Source organism: Primulina tabacum, chromosome 2, assembly GCF_025594145.1.
Source record: "Primulina tabacum isolate GXHZ01 chromosome 2, ASM2559414v2, whole genome shotgun sequence".
Taxonomy (NCBI): Eukaryota; Viridiplantae; Streptophyta; class Magnoliopsida; order Lamiales; family Gesneriaceae; genus Primulina; species Primulina tabacum.
The window spans coordinates 16778591-16799211 of NC_134551.1; the positions used below are offsets into that span (position 1 = coordinate 16778591).

Here is a 20621-nt window from a genome sequence, read left to right on the forward strand (position 1 = left end):
TCAATAAACAAGTCATGTCATGGACATACACCTCTTAACCTTTTCAAGCACCAAGAAAAGGTTTTCCTTCTCTCCTCCAAGCATGCTATAGCCGAAATTTTGAGCATATTTCCTTCAAAATTTTGCTTCTTCATTTTGATGTTGAAAGCTCAAACTTCTCAATGAAAAATACTCTACCTTTTCTAGTGCAATTGTACAGTGGATCTTCCTAGTTAGTGTTTGACCAAATTTGAAGGAGAGAATCCATTTGAGCAAGGTGTGCTCTTGGAAGCTTGTAGATTGTCTAACATTCAAGAGCTAAGTTGTTTACAACTTAGTTGGAGCCAATAATCAATCCTTGTGATTGATAGGTAAAAAATCTAAACACACTATGTTTGATTTCACTACAACAATAAATGGCTATTGTGACACTTTTTTGTAGACATTTTTAATTAAATGTTGTTACAAATACTTAATAATGACACTTGTAAAAAATTAATAATGTGTAAAATAAAAAAACATATTAGATTAGTTATCATGATATTTTTAATTGATGTCATCTTTTATATGGAGGGAAACAATTACTTTTCCCACATCGTAAAAAATCGTTAGAAAACTAAAAAAATTTCACTATAAATAAGTGTGAGAATATTTGGGTTATCCAACCCAAATATTCCCACATTTGTTATTGTCACTATACATAACATACACGACACTTTTAGTTGTCATTATAAATGATTTTAACTGACATATAAATTTGTCATTATTACTATAATAACAATGCATCTATAAATGTATTTAAACATAAGTTTTCCTGACATTTAAAATTGTTGTTATATGAATAATTAGTAACACGTATGAAGTTGTCATTAACATCTTATAATGACATTAAAAAATATCAATAAGTTTAAAACGACATTGGAATAGATGACATTTGTTGGAGGTGTCACTAAAACTTAAATGTAACTAAATTTTGAATATGATGACATTTATGAATGTCACCATAAGCATTTATTATTGTAGTGTTTTGTGTATGTTTTTCGTATTTGCTACACACTAAGTGAGGGGTGCTTGGGTTTTGGTATTGTAAATGTTTTTATAACTTCCGTTGCGCATTCCGAGAACCCATGATCGATCCTTTTTCAACCCATTCCCGGAGAAAGTTCGGAACCAAACCCAAGTTCGGAACTTCTGAACTTCGAATATAAATAGGCCATGTGGGATTAATTTCCAAGTGCCCCAAGGGTTGATATTATCTCAATTCCATATTTTATTATAGGATTTTCCAGATCTTTTCAAAGTCCATGAGAGTTGCAAAATGCTCCTGAAATATTCGGCAAGTCAGAGATTGAGCAACAAAACTATCATCCCCAAATGGCTTATTACAGAATAAAGTATTATATGAGAGCATCAGTTAATTGGGGAATTGTATATAAAAATTATGAAATATGTTAAATAAATGAACTGCAATGTAGTGAGTTTGTAATGTTAACTTGTTTGATGTCTAGGTTGAGCGAGTATACATTCAGTTTTCCCTGGATAGTTTAGAGTTAAGTAAGTAGTGCCTGAGATATCCAACTAAGAATGCATTCTTACGTGTTGCATTCTATTTTTCATATGAAGCATTTTTATATGTCAAGATATTTATGCGGCATTCGCAAATCACATGGAGCATGTATTCATTGAGACAAGCCTTGTTGAATAGGGATGCTTAGCCCTTGTTTATAAAGGAACGAGTACCGTGAGGCACCCAATAGGTCAACGGAGCATTGTGCTATGGTAACCCAGGACATTTTAGGTTCAATATATCCTAAAGTATGAATTCAACCCACTGGATTTACGGAGCAGTGTGCATCATACTTAAGCACCCCTTGACTAAGCATGAGTATCCAGTTTGATCCTCGATTACCAGTTCATGATCATGTATGCACATATAGGTTTGTATTCTCTTATATTATGTACTGATCTATTAGGCCGTACATGTCCTTGATTTTATCTTGGACACCCTATTCCCATGGGGCAGATCTTATGTTAGATGGGCTAGGAGGAGGAGGCAGTGGCTAGAGAAGACTGGTGCCTCAGAGGAAGTTCAACAATGTGATTTGGGTTTTTTATACTTTATTCGATATGGTTGTATAACATAGTACTATTCATGTTTTACCACTGTCATAACAAAGATAGTATGTGTTGGCATGTTTATGTTTTACACTGATTATGGATATTTAAGTTCATTATTGCATGCTAGTAATTTTTTAATATTGGAATTTTGGGTCAGGACGCTACACATGTTATGGCAAGAAATAATGAAGAGAAAAAAGCCTTAGCTCATGGTATATGCGAAGGAATGTGGACGAAGAGACTATTTAATGAGTTCAAGTTCGAAATTGGACAACCTTTTCTGATAATGTGTGATGATCAAGAAGCTATAATTATAGCCAAAAATCCACTCTACGACGATCGAACAAAGCACATTGAAGTGGATATTCATTTAACAAGTGAGAAGATTAAAAGTAAATCCATTTATCTAAGTTATATCCCTACTCACTTGCAAACACAAGAAATCTTAACAAAAGCTCTTGACCGACATCATTTTGAAGATTTGAGTTCCAAGATGAGCATGATCAACATATATGACCACTCCGATGCTAAAGTCAGCAGGTGAACGAAGAGAACCAATGTAGCAAAGATAATATTGTGCCCATGGTGTATAAATTTTTGGAGAGTTTTATAGTAAAATAGTGTGGACAATGTATGCATGAATGAATGTTTAAATGTTAAGAAAACATGATACTTATAGCAAGAAAGTCAATGATGAATTAGTTTTTAGTGCCCCTTTACTAATTATGGCAAGATGGTTGGCCTTACCCTGCTTTTTGACACCAACTTCTCTGGCACGCCAAACTGTCACTTTCGCTCTGTCAAATCCATATGATTTTTTCAGTAATGATTACCAAGATAAGGTATCACATGCTTGTGCACTCGAGTGCAGTGCTATTAAAGAGGTAACCCGGGTAGAGGACCATCACCCAGGAACTCGTCTAAAAACCCAAGCCTCTAGTAGCCCGGGGAGATGATGTCTCAGACAGTCATTTGTCCGGCTAGTATCGAATCGGCCCAAAGCTTTTCATGACCTAATCCATGATTCGCGATCATTCAAAACCCATGACCCGGGCCTCCCCGGGGGTATCACCACTCCCTGTCTAAATATTCGGGCTAGAGTCCAGCTCCCTGTCTCGATCACTATTTTTCCCGGTCGTTAAAAATTTTTGTCGTTTCATATTCCCAAGTTGGTAGGACTAATGTCAAGATGACGTATTCCCTAGAATTTGGACGGCCCAAACGTTACGAATTCCGAGAAGGTGAACAGTCTAAGACTCTTCGAATTCTGAACATATCATTTCATATCCCTGCACAATTTCCATGATGCATCCTGATCGTCCTTTTATCTTTAGATCAACGGTTGAGATCAATTTCCTTCACCTATACAAAAAAATGAACCCTCCCCACCTGTCACTTTTTTTCTTTCGTTTTCTCCACAATCTTTCTTCGTACCTCAGGCGTATTGTGTTTCAATTCCGGCTTGCTGTTCGTCTCCTCCGGCAACAACTACTATCTGCTTCAGACCTTTAAACAACTCGTAAGTTTTTTCTTTCCTTAACATTTTTCCAAAATATGTCAGACTCTACTTTTTCTACTTCCGGAGCAAACACGCTGATTGCCTGAGTACGAGTCTGCAACAGCACGCTCCGATTCTTCTTCTTTCCCTTCCAAGAAACTCTCTGTTGATTGGCTTCCCAAAAAATCAAAAAAACCCCAGAATCAAACCCTCTGCCTCAGGTCCTTCCCGAGCTATAGAAAAGGGAAAGGATAAGGCCCAAGCTCCTAGCCCGCCTCTCCCTAGGGTTCCGAGTGCTCCCTAGTTCTCCGTCATAGAGAATATTCCACGCCTTGGGATGAATGATGATCTTAGAGTCATGGGCTCTATTCCTTCTTCTTACCAAATCCGGATTTATGTTCCCTCCGATCGGGCTAACCAGCCCCCGGAGGGTTTCTTTACCTATTTTAAAGACCAGCAACGTAGTTGCCTCAGATTTCCTATCCCTGCTTTTTCCATCGAAGCGGCGCATTTCTTCGGGGTCCCGATAAATTAATTTCATCCAATCCTTCTTTATAATGGCCGCAACTTACATTATTTTTAAGTTGCACAATCTTCTTATCAATCCCCTTATCCTTCACAATTTCTTTATGTGCGGCTTGGGGACAATGCTTTGTCGTTGTCTGCCCATCTGAAGAGCCGATTCTTTGATGATATCCCTTCTTCTTAAAAGGGATGGAAAAGTAGGTTCTTTTATATCACCCTTCCCTCCCATCCTAGATTCTTAACTGGCTTCCTTCCCAGCCTTCCTACTCAGCCTGGCCTTCCCCGATCTTACAAATTCGAAGAGCGCTTCATCCGAAGCCAAGAGCTCGCGAAGCGCAATAAATTTTCTTTTTCTCTCCTTTTCTCCGAGGAAAACTTGTTGGCGTACAGGTTTAGTACCCGGGCAAAGGACCCTGTCAATCAAGCAGTTAATGAATACGATGGCTCGTGCGCTCAACCTTGTATTTCTTTCTTCTTACTACATTTCTTCGCACTTTTTACATTTTGTGAATTTTGATTTTGAGTATGCCTCTTTATATTGCAGTGAAATGGAAATGCAGGCTGCATTCGCGTGGAGGCATGCTGATGAGAAGGTAGAGGAAAAGAAAAGTGCTGCTCAGAAAGTAGCTGCTGAGGAGAAAACCTTTTCCCATGGGGTTGGTGGAGAGGAAACCCGAGTCACCACCGAAATGGCCAATCCGAGTGAAGCAGGGCCATTACCTCATTCTACTACAACACCCCAATCTTCTGAGGATGCAGAGGACTAGATTCCTCTGCGGCAATGCAAGCGTAGGGCGATGGTGGTGCCCGAGAAGGTTTTGGTGATTGCAACTTAGGAGTAGGTTCCACCGGCTCGTCAGACTACCGGGTCATGCCCCCCTGTGTCCGAATCAACTCCTTCATCTTCCAACACTCCCAACCAACCAACTTCCCGGGCCAACCTTTTCCTCAAGGGAGCCTCTCCCACAGGGTCCGGTTTCCCAAAAGCATGCTCCTTCCTGCGGAGGAGACTTATCTGAAGAGATTCCTTCCAACCCCAAAGCTTTTTGAGGTGTCCAACCGAATCCTCTCCATAAGTTTTTTCCTCTTTCATTTTTTTTTCTTCTTTTTTTTACTAACTTCCATTGGACAAGGTATCCAAATGCTAATATCTGCTTTGAAGAGGTGGCTGCGGTGGCCACTAAGGAAGCTGGTCGAGCCCAGGCTTCCTTAGAACTTCAGGGCAACCCCACAGGGAATTATCACGGGCTCGGGCAGTTCATGAGTAAATGGTTGCCAGTCTCCGCACTATCCTAGAAGCGGCCAATAAACAGCTGTCAGGGGCCTAGGAAATCTAGCAAAGGCTAAAGAGGATGTGGACGTAGGCCTTGCCCGAGAAGAAACACTGCAAAGGCAAATATCCTTCCAGGAATCAAAGAATCGTTCTCTAGCTGAGGAAGTAGAGAATCAACAGTCCCGAGCGTTTGCTGCTGAGACTGCCTTGGAGGCATCTCTACATTCTCAAGAACAATGGCGAACTTCCTTCCTCCAGTCTCCCGAGTTCAAACTGACAGTAGAAGATAAATCCTTCGACTTCTTCAAAACAGGATTTATTAAATGCCGGGAGAAATTTGAGGATGAGGGTCTTCTTCCTGTAGACAAGGAAGGCTTCCCTGACCTCGATAAGGCCATTGACTGTCTTTCAAAGGACGGTGCGGAGGTCGGGAAGGAGAATGCCAAGGCGGCGGAAGAATGTGTCGGCGGGGCCTCAAGAGGAGGAGGCTGAGGGACAACCCAGTTCGAGCAAAATAGACTTAGATTAGGAATGTAACATTTTTTTCTTTCCTATTCATTTTATGGACTCCTGGCCTTCGGGTTTTAATTAATGAAATCTTCATTTTCCTGTCTGTTTCTTTGTTGATATATCCACTGGTAGCAAAATTTCTTGAAATTTCTTAAAACTTAAATATTTTTGTAAGTCTTGAAAAATAGTCGGGTTATCTAACCCTTTTTCTTTAATATAATACCATGGTCACATGCTTCCCGGGCTTAAGTAATCACCAAGGCCTTATGGCTCCTGGGTTAACTAAATTACCGGGGCACAGATCTCTGAGCCATGGTATGAGTCCCTAGTCTTACTGGATGACCGGGGTATGGAGCCCCGATCCAGGATACGAGCCCCTGGACTTATTGGATAGCTGGAGTACGGAGACCCGGACCAGGGTACGGATCCCTGGACTTATTGGATTACCGGGGTACAGAGCCCTAAGCCGGGGTACAGGATGGACTTATTGGATAGCCGGGGTACGGAGCTCCGAGCCAGGTAGGGTCCCTGGACTTATTGGATAGCCAGGTATGGAGCTCCGGGCCAAGGTACGGATCCCTGGACTTATTGGATAACTGGGGTACGGATCCCTGGACTTGTGCTACAACTTTCTAAGTCATTATTTCATTTTATTGAATCGTAGATTACCAGTACAAAATTTTATCAAACTTAATATTTCTTCAAATGAAAAATATTTCAGGGTCTCTTAAGAGAGCATCCCTGAGCATCTTCTTGGTAGAATGCTCTCGAGCTAACTCTACGAATGATTTTGAATGGACCCTCCCAGCGAGCTTCTAATTTTCCCACATCCCCAATTGGATTTACTTTCTTCATTACCAAATACCCCATCTGAAAATCTCATATCCGGCGTCTATTGTATGACTTCATGACCTAGCCTGGATAAGGCTCCATCCGGATCATTGCCCACTCTCTCTTATCTTCCATCAAATATAGTTCCATTGCCCTGGTTTGATCATTATTGTCTAGGTAAGATTCTACCCGGGCAGAAGATTGCCCATTTGATTGGGGATAGGCAACTAAGGTGAATGACTGAGTGATCTTCATTTCTTGGCATCAGGATATTATCTTTTTACCTAAAAACTGCCTTTCGTTGTCTGAGATTAATCTTCTGGGAATCTCTAATCGACACAATATTCTTCCACAAAAATTTCAACACGTTTTCCTCAATAATTTTAGGACAGGTTCGGCCTCAACCCACTTGGAGAAGTAATCTACTGCTACCAGGAAAAATTTCAATTGATCCCGAGCTACTAGGAAGGGACCAACAATGTCCATGCCACATTGATCGAGGGGACATGATGCCCAAACAGGCTTCATCGGAGTGGTTGGCCTGTTCTTAAAGTTGGAATGATGCTGACAACCTTCACATGCTCGAACCACTCGGAAAGAGTCTTGACTTATGCTGGGCCACCAGAATCCAGCCAACATTGCTTTTCGGGCCACCGCGTCTCCCAAGATGCTCCCCACAACATCGTTCATGTATTTCTCAGAGGACATACTATACTTGTTCCTTAACTAAATGATTCAACAAAGGCCCTTGGTATGATCTTCTGTAAAAGATATTATTTAAAAGAACGAACCTAGGAGCTTGTTTCCTGATCTTTTGGGCTTGAGCTCGGTCTTCAGATAATTTTTCATGGATTATGAATTCGATCAACGGTGTCATCCATGAATTTTCCTGTGTTGGTTGTATATCTTCACTGATAAAGAGAATCAGCAGGGTGAAATGTAGTACCTCCCTGGTACTACCATTTGACAAGGAGGCAACCATCTTTGTCAGGGCATCTGCTTCACCATTCTCGTCTTGAGGTATATGTTCAATGCTCCAATCAACTAGGGATGTTGCCTGGGTTACAATAAGTTTCAAATATCTGAGCATCTTTTCATCCTTGGTTTCATAGATTCCTTTTATTTGTTGAGTGACCAACTGTGAGTCAGAGTAAAGAATGGCTCGGGAGGCTCCAATCTCTCGGGCGACTCGTATACCAGCGAGTACAGCCTCGTATTATGCTTCATTGTTGGTGACACGGGAATCGATTCTTAAGGCCAAATGAATTTTTTCTCCTTAGGGTTCTATCAACACCACCCCAACTCCACATCCAGCCAGACATGCTGCTCCATCCACGAACACTCTCCATACTTCTTTTTTGCCCGACTCACATTTATGAAAGGAAATCTGACAAGGCGTGCGCTTTAATGGTGATCTGGGGCTGGTATTCAATATCGTACTCCCCTAACTCCACTCTCCACTTTACCATTCTTCCTGAGACCTCAGGGTGAGTCATGATTCTTACCAGAGGGATGTTGATGAGAACAAGATAGTATGAGAGAGAAAATAGGGCTTCAACTTCCGAGCAGTCATTACCAAGGATAGAGCTATTTTCTACACTTCACTGTATCTGAGCTCAGATCCTCTGATAGCGTGACTGACATAATACACAGGCTTTTTTTAGGAATTCTCATCCCAGATAAGCACGGAACTGACACCATACTCTGTAGTGGATAAGTAAAAAAATAATTTTTCCCCAGGTTTTGGCTTTACTAAGACTTGAAGTTCTGATAGATGATTCTTGAGATCCCTGAATGCCTGTTCACACTTCTCATTACAACCAAATTTTTGGGCCTTCTGCAAGAGCTGAAAGAGAGTATAATTCATGTCTGCTGACCGGGAGATGAACCGGGAGAGAGCGGCAATTCTCCCAGTTAATGTTTTACCCCCCGGATAGATCGAGGTGAGGACATGTCGATTAACGACCTGATTTTCACAGGATTTACTTCAATCCCACGATGTGTAACCAGGAAACCCAAAAACTTACAACTTTTTACCCCGAATATGCATTTGGCCGGGTTGACCTTAATCCCATAGTGTAGAAGCGTAACATATGTTTCTTCCAAGTCGGAGATAAAACAGGAAATGATTGACCAAGATGTCATCTACATACACTACAAAGTTCCTAACAAACTGCTTTATGAAGACCCAGTTCATTAGGCACTGATACATTGCTCCAGCATTCTTAAATTCGAAAGGCATGACCACATAGCAAAATGTGCCTTCCGAGATAATAAAACTGGCTTTGTCTGGATCTGCCCTGGCCAGGGGGATTTAGTGGTACCCCTGATAGGCGTCCATGAAGCTAAGCAACTCGAAATTAGAAGTGGAGTCCACTAGTTGATCAATCCGAGGAAGAAGATAATAATCCTTGAGATAGGCTTTATTGAGATCCTGAAATCCATAAACACTATCCATTTCCCTGTAGTTTTGGGAACCAATACCACATTCGAAAGTCATGTATAAAATTGAAACTCTCGAATGTGCCAGGCTTGCAACAATTCCCGGACTTGTGCGTCAATCACCTTGTTTTTTTCCGAACAAACGTGCCTCTTTTTCTGCTTCACAGGTCGGGATATCGGGATGATGTTCAACCTCTATTCGGCCACCAGGGGTCAAATCCCGACCAGTTCCTATTGTAACCAAGCAAAATCATTAATGTTAACTTTTAAACAGTTCAATACTGACTCGAATGGGTAAGCCGAGGTTTCGGGCCACCCGGATCTTCTTTCCAAGCATGATCTCCACATTTTTTGCTCTTCTTCCGCCACAAAATGCTCTTCTTCCGCCACAAAATGCTCTTCTCCTCTTCCCTGGTCTTATCCTTTCCCTTCTCCTCCCGTCTTGCCTTCTTATAATCTACCCTAACAGTTTCCACATAGCACTTTTGGGAGGATGATTGATCTCCCCTTACTTCTCTAACCTGGTTCCCGACTGGGAATTTAGTCTTTTGATGGTAGGTGGAGGCTACAGATTTTAATTCATTCATAGCTAGCCGACCCAAGATAATATTGTACGATGATGAGGCGTCCACAACTGTGAAAGTAGTTATAACAGTTTTTCGTAACTCCCAGGAGCCCAAGGTCAAGGGCAAAATTATCTGTTCTTCCGGGTACACGGCATGACCAACCAAACCAAAAAGGGATGTTTCTACTTAATCAAACTAGTGCCCTTGTAAATCCATCTGCATCAGCGCTTCCTTGAATATGATATTAACGGAGCTGCCCGAATCTACAATGACTCTCATTACGTCATAGTTAGCAACTCGGGCTTGGATCACCAGAGCGTCATTATGAGGAAGGCTGACTCCCCGGAAGGACCAAAGCTGATGACTAGCTCACTCCTCCTTTCTTCCTCTACTTCCAAAAAGTCTCTCTTGCCCCGTGCCTTCCGAGCCCGATTAGAATCACTATCCGTTGAACCACAAGAAATCTTTTTTATTACCAAAAAAAAGGGTGAGTCCTATTTCCGATCTGGCTCCTGGTTCCTTCTTCCACTTGAGGCACCTTGCGAACAATCGTATGAGCTAGGCCCTGGACGTTGATTTGACCAGGGTGGCAACCTCGTTTTTCTGTTTGATGGGTATTATTCTGGTACGGGTGGATGAATGCATTCCTTTTTCAACATTCGACACTCACTTGTCATGAGAACGTGCTTTGTGAAGGGTTCAGAGTCCCTGCTTCTCAGATAGTGCGGATCGAGAATTGGAGTTCGGATATCGAGATCTATCTGAGCTATATTCTTGGACATCCCTGTGCCGGAAACTTTCAAAGGCACATGATAGGAAAAATGCCCCGAATTAACCCTCTTCTCATGTCAAACCACCCGTCAGCGCGTTCTCTTTTTAAAGCATCTCGCTTCTGCTTCTGAGCTTCTTCTATGTTAATATACTTTTCTGACAGAGCCAGAAGATCGTCAAAATCCCCGATCAGTTTCTTGGTTAACGAGCGAAAAAACTCCCCCTCCCATAGTCCCTTGGTAAATGCGGTTGTTTTCGTTTCAGGGGCCTAAACGACTCGATTGAATCTTCTGATGTATGCCCTTATATTTTTTTCAGGACTCTGTTTCACCTCGAACAAGCTGAAGGTGGTTCTCTTATACTTCTTGCTGGTGTAAAAATAATTTCTCGAAATCCTCGAAAGACTGAATACTCTGAGTGCACAGTCCTTCAAACTATCTCTGGGCCGAATCAATCAGAGTAGTCAAGAACACCTTGTATTTGATCCTTTCTCCATAACAGTGAAACATAGCCATATTTTCGAACCGGGAAGGTGTTCTTCTGTGTCATAACTCCAGTCATAATCTTTTATCTTTGAGGATTTGAAGTGCCCTGAAAGAGGCTCTCGGGCCCCAACTTTTCCCTCCAAGACCTTCATTTCGGTATCAACACTCGACTCCCTTTCCTCCTCTGTTCCATCCTCTTCTCTGCCTTCTTGCTCCCACTCTCTGGCTGTGTAGAATGATGGGAAAGGGCCTTCTTTTCCATGGCCTTCTGGACCGCGTCAGATATAATCCGAGCCAATTTGAAGTGCCCTGACAGAGGCTCTCGGGCCCCAACTTTTCCCTCCAAGACCTTCATTTTGGTATCAACACTCGACTCCCTTTCCTCCTCTGTTCCATCCTCTTCTCTGCCTTCTTGCTCCCACTCCTGCTCACGCTTTGGCTGTGTAGAATGATGGGAAAGGGCCTTCTTTGCCATGGCCTTCTGGACCGCGTCGGATATAATCCGAGCCAATTCTTCGGGTGACAAAGTAATAGTAGGCTGAAGACCGGTGAGTGGAGGGCCACTTTGACCAGAGAGAGGTGGGTCGCCTCCTGGAACACGAGAGTTTTCTTGGTTTGTTCTTCTGGTGGGAGCCACATCTACGCCTTAAACTCGAATTTTCACAGACGGAGTTAATGATGTGATCCGGGTAAATCGGGTGAGTTGGGTCGGGCAATTTACTGGATCAAGTAAAAAATTGATGAAAGATGAGAGCACAACGATATGTGTCCAACCAGATGCTTTTCTCATGGAAAAAGCTGGTGCTGACCTGCAAACACAAAGATAATCAAGTGAATATGCATCAGAGAGGTGTATGGCGTGGCCACTCAGATGCTAAAGTCAGCATATGAAAGAAGAGAACCAATGTAGCAAAGAGAATATTGTGCCCATGGTGTATAAAATTTTTGGAGAGTTTTATAGTAAAATAATGTGGGCAATATATGTGTGAATGATTGTTTAAATGTTAAGCAAACCTGATATTTATAGCAAGAAAGTCAATGATGACCTTGTTTTCAGTGCCACTTACTAATTACGGCAAGATAGTTGCACATACCCTGCTTTCTGACACCAACTACTCTGACACGCCAAACTGTCCATTTCGCTCTATCAAATTTATATGATTTTTTCGGTAATGATTACCAAGATAAGGTATCACATGCTTGTGCACACGAGTGCGGTGCTATTATCGAGGTAACCTGGGTAGAAGGCCATCACCCGGAACTCGTCTGAAAGCCCAAGCCTCTGGTAGCCCGGGGAGATGATTGTCTCGGGCAGTCGTTTGCTTGACTGGTACCGGATCGGCCCCAAGCTTTTCATGACCTAATCCATGACCCGGGATCATTCAGAACCCATGATCCGGGCATCCCCGGGGCTTATCACCATTATACTATAGGACGAGGGTTTTTTGTTTCAGAGAATAGGTTGTGTGTGCCACAAAGTTCCTTGAGAGTGTTTTTGGTGCAAGAGTCACGTGCAGGAGAACTTGTTCAGAAGAGCTTAAACATGTCGAGTGAGCAATTTTCTGGCCTCACACTAGGAGAGATGAGGAGAGGATGTGTGAAAGTTTTGTCACTTGTAGGAAGGCTAAATCAAGGGCTCAACCTCATGGATTGTACACATTTTGCCTATTCCAACCGAACCATGTGTAGATGTGTCAATGGATTATGTCCAGAGGTTTCCCAGGTGTAGGAGGGGACACAATTCTGTTTTTTTTTGTTGTTGATAGGTTCTCCAAGATGGAAAACTTTATCCAGTGTCACAAGACTGATGATGCATCTAATGTTGCGGATTTATACTTCCGAGAGGTTGTACAATTGCAAAGATCACCACACATTATAATTTCTTATAGGAATGCCAAATTTCTGAGTTATTTCTTGAGTACATAGATGTAAATTCGGTAGTAAGCTTTTATTCTCCATAAACTGTATATAATTTCCAACGGATAGATATTAAGAGGTGGAAAATCAAAACTTGTAAACTTTTTTGTGTGCCATAATTCAAAAGAATCTGAATAATTGGGAGGAGTGCATGCCACATGTGGAATTTTTTTATAATAGGAGTGTTTATTCTACTATTCAACATTCGCCATTTGAGGTCTTTTGGTTTTAATCCCCTCACGCCTATTGATTTATTGTCACTTCCTGAAAAGGATCAAACTAGTCTTGATGGTAAAAAAGACAGAATTTATAAAGAAGTTGAAAGGGCAAGTTCATCATTAGATTGAGAAATGAACAAAAAAATATGTAAATCAAGCACAAAAAGTCCTAAGAAAGTGATTTTTTAACTTGAAGATTAGGTTTGACTACACATGAGAGAAGAGCATTTTCCAGTACAACATAGTTCAAAGTTGCAACCATGAGGAGACGGACTTTTTCAATTTCTTGCTAAGATCAATGACAATGCCTATAAATTATACTTTGCAGATGAGTACAATGTTAGTTTTGTTAGAGTAGGTGCCCAGCAAACTAACTTGTGGCTCGCGCTTTTATTGACTCTAATGTAAAACAATCTTTATTTTAAGAATATTTTATGATTTTAATCAATTATGACATTATGCTTCATCTATATAACTGTAAAGGCCCGTATTTCGTATTCATAATTTTGCGAAATTATTAAAATTTTTCTAAATAAATAATTATCTTGTCTTATTTAATTAAAATAAATATGTAAATAATTTTAATTTTAAAATAACAACGAAAGCAAATATTGTTTTCAACCAACAATTTAAAAATATTCCAACGTAAACATCAACTTAAAAATAATCAAACGTATTAAAACTGAATTTGAATAATAAAAGGTGCATAAATTAAATCATGAGGTCCTCGGGTTTACTACTGCTGTCCCAAGATCGCTCACTGGTCTCCGCCCGCGGTCTCGACCTCGTCAATACCTACAACAATCAAGTCTAGTGAGTCTAAAGACTCAACATGTATATATCGTGAATAACAAGTAAATATATCATAAAATCGCATGCATCATAAAAATAAAGTATCGTAGAGCGTATGGTAAAAATTTGTATCATGAATAATTATAACTACGTGCATATCTGAAAATTCATATATAAAAGCTTTGCTCAATAGAGCTCTGTCATAACATATCATAATTTTTCTGGTAGAGATAATGTTTCTAAGCAAGTGGCCCATAACATAACGTGAGCGCCTGATCAGACTAAACCACAGTATACTGGGCGGTAGAGATCAATCACAGCCCTTGGATTGGATGTCTGTACCCATACATAATCATAAACCGGTCGTAAGTCACCGGGCGGAGAGGTCCTCGGTTGCGCCTACCGACTTCCAAACCCATAAACATAAGGTGGCCACAAGACATATAGCATATATCTCAAAAATAAACATTTTATATTTTTATGCACGTAATATAATTATAACCTTATTTTTTACCGGATGAGTTGGATCGTTCCCAGGCTTGCTGCGACATACTACTAATATGTGACACATGCAATAAATCTTAACTTCACAAAATTTTAACAATAGAACCAAAAACGAGACGATTCGGACCAACAACTTGATTTTTAACCATGGCTTTGTACCAACCTGAACTAACATTAAACCGACGTTTAACCATGATTAAAAATACCCCAAACATACTGAAAAATATGCATAATAACTGTAAAACACGAAAATAGGTGAATGGAATCCAAAAACATAAAACACTCTTTCGAGAGTCATTTTGGCACCTTTCACCGTAAATTCTCATACGACCTCTAAACTCGACCAAATCACGAACGGCAAAAAACATGACTTTCCTAACTCATTGAGGTACTGTCCAGTCCAAGGCCATGGGCTAAAAGCCAACCAAGGACTCAAACCACCTCCAAAACCGAAGCTCAAAGTTGCTGTAAAAAACAAACAGAATTTCAGCAGCGGCTGTGGTGCGTACGTGAGGTATATCTCTGAAACAAATGGACATTGGCTTGAACCACCACTCAGAGACCCTTACCAACATCCTAAGGCATGACTTGGACCATGGCTAAGGCCTAAAAGCCAACCACAAACCAAGCCACCACCGAAGACCAATCACAGCCCAACCCAAGAGCACCACTTGCTGTGTGATGGTTTGTATTGAAATATTTTACTGTCTTGTCTCGTTCCAAGGGCCATTTAATCAACCATGGCTTGATCTAAACATGAAGGAGTGTTGTATGAACCATGGCTATGGGCTAGGATCCAACCATAATCCACTCAACACACCAAGACCGAAACCACATTCACACAGAAACTGAAAAGGGAAAAACCGAGTGACTCTTGCATTGTTGATGTAAAAATCTGATGGATTCATGAACCAAGCTTGTAAATATGGATTTGGTCACACCCTAGACATGTTAAGGGAGGGTTCTAACCATGACTACAGTCCCTAGGACAGCCAAGGTTCGAACACTCCACTTAAACAACTCAATGGCAGAAATCGTGTCTCATTCTGCACTTAAGAAGAACTTGCTGTCATTTCTTCGTGTGTGCGTGTATGGACTTGAACCATTGAACCAAAAACAACCTAACACATTCTAATTTATTCCTAGAAGCAGCCTTGGAAGCCTGGAACCGAGCAACCACTTGTAAACCACAAGGAACATCTCAAACGAAACATAAGTCAATGGAGAGAACCTGTGCAGATTTTGTTCAAAATTGTTGCTGTCAAATTTCGTTTTGCCTCATGAATCTTGATCATATAATGTTTTAAAATATCTATAAGACTTGATTGAAGAGAAAAGAAACAATATATACATGCCTGAAAATTTGTTTTGACAAAAACAAATCAATACGACGAATACGAGCGGCGTCACGGAGTTGAATCTTTTTTCTTATTCCTGCTGCTATTCTCTCGATTCTATGCTGATGTTTTTTCTGGTGTTTTTCGAAGATAAGAGCATAGGTTTGCTAGGCAATGAAAAGGAGTATTATAGGAGGTGTTAAATGAGTCATAACATGCATTTAGTTGAGAGTTACAAGTGAGAATTTGATTGGTTTTGAATTGCTTCTCCTTCCTCTTGTTGCCGTTGTCTTGTTCTTATTTTTGCTGCATATTTTCGTTTTATTTGCTAGCATGATGGATTAAAGAAGAATTAAGGTGTATTTTGTATTTGAATTTACTTATAATTAGTGCATTAAAATGGGGAGATGAACACACCATAGAATACAATTAAAATTGACTTGAATGGGGAGTTACTAGTCACTTTAGAAATGGTTTAAGGTTTTGACCGAATTTGCTACTCATTTTTGAATGGTATTTTATGGTTTAACTTTGCATTTTAATTGTTTAAGTTTTTAAACTTCCATTATATATATTTTAATGCATTAACAAATTTATTTAGCTTAGAATCCTTCTTAGCATTTTGAATGGCATGTATGACCTCAAATTTAAATATTCAAATGTTATGCTTAATTTCTTGAATATATTATACCTAGATTAATTCATCCCCCATATGTTTACATATTTTAATTTAAGCTTTAATTAAATATTAACCTAAAAAACTTATTTACCAACTTAGCTCTAATTAATTTATTAAATCCCAAAGACATTCTTTTTCTTTAAATTAAATCATTCTTTGACTTAAATTAAATTTAGGAATATTTTTCTTATTATTAATCTTATCTTTAACCTCCAAACTCCGGTCCGGCCTCGCGTAAACATCTATCTTTAAAATAAATAATCATGACTTAAAATTATTAAAATAATTCAAACACTTCATATTTATATAAAATATTCATTTTTAATTTAAATAGTAGAAATTATGCATGGCTTATACGTAATTTGATTTTCGAGTTCTACAACCGCCTTTTATTGTAACGACCATGGGCTATCCCGATCTTGGGCTCCCTCGGGGGCCTTTTCCCGTCTTGGGTTCCCTCTGAGGCCTTTTCCCTCACGGGCTTTCCACATGCGTCATCACTCATAGGACTCTCCATACCAGGCTAGCCCAACTGGTACCAAGTCTCTTTGAACTATGTACTTATGCCAGGAGGTCATGGGTTCGAGACTTGGGGAGGTATCACTCCACTAGCCTGGTGTGGAAAGTCCTATGAGTGATGATGCATGTGGAAAGCCCGTGAAGCAAAAGGCCCCAGAGGGAACCCAAGACGGGAAAAGGTCCCCGAGGGAGCCCAAGATCGGGATAGCCCATGGTCGTTACAATAACTATGCAAGCTGCATAGATAAAGTCCTTGAATATATAATAGGTACCATGAGGTCGGCCTATCAACGTAAGATCATGAAATTCATTAGGAACTGTACCGTATATTCTAAACAGGTTCCTAATCGAATTAACAGCCTAAAATAAAGATAAAGTGTAACGTCCCAAAATTCTGAAGGTCCAAATGAACAACATGCATCCAAGTTATTAAATTTCTTTGGTATTTTATTAAATTCTTTTAAAGCATTAATTACATGATTATTTCATTAATTTTTGTTTAATTATTTTGTGCATTTTATGCATAATTCATGCATGATAGGATTTAATTCATGAAATTTTAAAAGTTCATGCGTTAGGGCTTCTAGATGCATTTCGCGCTCGAACGAGAAATGGAGACCGATGAACTTTTAGAAAAATTATTTTATTACACGATTAATTTTTATTAATTAATTTAAGGTGATTTTAAGTGTATTTTTCAAAAATGAGATTTTATTGGGTATTTTTACCCGCATGATTTTATTTTTAACGGTACGTAAATTTTATCGAATCAGGAGACTTCTTGAGAGTTCGACTAATATTTTCAAGAACTTATCAAAACGAAATATTTTTCGGGAGTGTGTTTGGACTTGATGGGCTTATTTTTAAGCTTAATGGGCTCAAATTTACTTTAATACTTTTAATTACCAATTAAAGGCCTATTATCTTGGAATTAAATATTTAAATAATACCCTAAGCTCCCCTAAATCCAACCCTACTGATATCAGCCGTCCCACTCACTCTCCAGCAGCCATATTGACGTAAAATCCAGCAGCCACCATTCCCCATTTCTTTTCCTTGCAAGCAATATCGTTTCTCCGCTCTCCGGTGCCTCCCGGTCGTGATTTTCTTCAAAGTTTCGAACAACATTCATCAAGGCACGCCCTGTACTTTTATTTCTGCGTCATACATGCTAGATATTGCTGATATATGCGTTATTTGTTCAAGAAATTCTCGATCCAGCATGTAGCAATGAAAGGCTTCGGTTTTGTTCATCCTTGCATTGTTTTTTTACCAACTCACGTTTGTTTGATTTTGCTGCGAGGGGGCTGCAGGGTTGCTTTCATGAGGGGTCTGAATCACGTGAGTCAGTAAGGGAAATAGGGTGGAGTTGAAGATTTGTCGAGTTGGGAAAGGGCCGAGGGAGTTCCTTGATGTTTGGATCGTGGGAGGGTAGACCGAGTGCGTGGCATGAACCAGCAGTGCAAGGGCCAGCCCGAGCCATGAACCAGACTCTGATGGGTCTGAACCATGGCATGGAAAGGCTCGGCCGGTGCTGGGACGAGCCACAACGCAGATCGAGCTATGGGTGAGAAGTTGGCCACGTGATGCTTAAATGGGAAACGTGTGTGCTTGGGCATTCACAACGGGGTTAGGGGCTGGGTCGTGGATTCCAGTTGGTCCAGAGTGGTCCTAGAGAGGTCTGGATGAGGTGGTTTAGTAGCTGGTTCCCTTCGTTGTAGGCTATGATCGAAAGAGAGGAAAATGTGACACCTAGGAATTTTATTGGGCAACTTGTAGAATTTTCCAGCGGCCTTCGGGGTCTGTTCGAGAGAATTTTCTGGTCTGGGCTTTAAGTTTTTTAGAGCCTTTTAAGTGTTCTTAAGGTATGCTAAAGAGTTGGGAAAGTTTCCGTTATGTTTCGAGTCGATTCAGGTTAAAATCGGGACCTTGGTCCAAGTTTTAAAATGAGTCGGTTAAGTTTGGTATTGGGCTCGAGTTTAAGTCTAAGATTTCTTTTAAATATATTTTGAGATTTTTTAAGGAGTTTGGTAAGCTTCGGGTCAATTTTAGGGGTCCATAGGTAAAACGATAATTTTTGGGTTTTTAGGGGAAAAATGGTCATTTTGCACCCGGGGTGAGATTTTCGTCCTGCCAGCACCCTGAGCACAATCTTATCATGTTTTTAAATCTTTATGCATCATGGTCGTGATTTTCATGGAATTACGATATATACGTTGCATGCCTGGTTTAATAGAAAAATTATGTATGTGCATGCTTTTATTTAAGTGATGAATATGATGACACGTTTTTGAAGGAAGTGATTTAGTTGTGACTAACACGATGACAGGATGACATGATTAATGATGACATGTAAGGCCGGGACTCAGTGGGCGGGTAATGATGTCGCTGATGATCCTCGCCGCCGGGTACCGCGGTTACACGTAGATGGATCCATCGACTGCAATGATGATACAAAAGTCACAGCTAATGAACGGAATTCAAATTAAGGAAATTAACATGTATATGCTGATACGATGTTACATGCTATGATTATTATCATGTTTTGACAGGTCACGATTATGTGCTACGATCCTTATCATGCTTGACAGGTTTTAAGCTATGCATACGCCTTTTCAAGATCATGAAAGTATATGTTGGTTATGCTATTTTTCACTTTTGTGTGCTACGTATATGTATTTGTTATTAACAATGCAGGTGTGTTGAGCCTTTAGACTCACTATGCGTGTGTGATGCAGCTGAGCATTGATGAGGAGACCGGAAGTGCCGAGGACTGGGTAGACGGAGTTGGATGTGCGCACACCAACCCGTGGACCTTGTATTTTTCCGCATATATAGGATTTTATGGGAACACGTTTAAACAGCTTTTTAAATGGTTGAAGATTTTATGTTGTCGAAGGTTTTGACAGATTTAGTTATTTGCAGTTATTTTATTCCGAGGTTGGATGACCTTTTAAAAAGTATGTTTAACTTGTTTAAATATTTTTGAGTGTGGGTATTTTCCACCTTAGCCAAAAAAAAAAAATGTTCGGTGGAATTAAAAAATGATCAGACGTTACACAAAGATTGATTAAGCTCGAGACTAGCATCTGTGATGTAAACACCATGTTTCATTGGCAATGACATTGAGATGTCCATTCATACAGATAGGTGATCATATGATGATGCACTGAATAACCTTCCCTCAAACTGTCCAAGTGGTTCTCACTTATCGAGTGGAATAATCCACGGTTATGGTTGTAAATCATTAGCCCTTTGACCCAGGACAATGTAGAGGCTATACGTATTATCAGGCAATTTGATCCATTTACCGACTTCATTGAGGGTCATCAAGTGGCGAGGTTAGGTGTAGTTTCGATATACGTAGGAGCAAATATATTGTAGTCGAGGATTCACGGTTTTCCTATAGGTGAAGATATCTTATGTGATATGATGAGTTAATACTGGAAGGAGTCTCTGGCCAGTGCAAGAAATGTACTTTAGAGAAAGATGTTTTACTAGTTGCATATATTAGGCCACTATTAGTACTCAAAAATAAATCATATCGTTATCGAATTCATATGCAGCTCTCGATATACCAATGGTTGAAAATTCGATCGGGATATGTGTTGAAGTTATCGTGCTGTACGCTAACCATGACTTAAGGTTCTTGCAAGC

At 40.2% G+C, this 20621-nt stretch overlaps 1 long non-coding RNA gene across 2 annotated transcripts; it reads left to right on the forward strand.

The window, feature by feature from the left end:
• Positions 1-17954: 17954 nt before the first annotated feature.
• LOC142537401 (uncharacterized) lies at positions 17955-19905 on the forward strand. 2 transcript variants are annotated; one of them, XR_012818546.1, is made up of 3 exons: positions 17955-18100; positions 19294-19555; positions 19662-19905. It is a non-coding gene; the product is annotated as an uncharacterized LOC142537401 (long non-coding RNA). The 2 variants fall into 2 exon arrangements; XR_012818545.1 differs by having other exon boundaries at positions 19703-19905.
• The last annotated feature ends 716 nt before the right edge of the window (positions 19906-20621 follow it).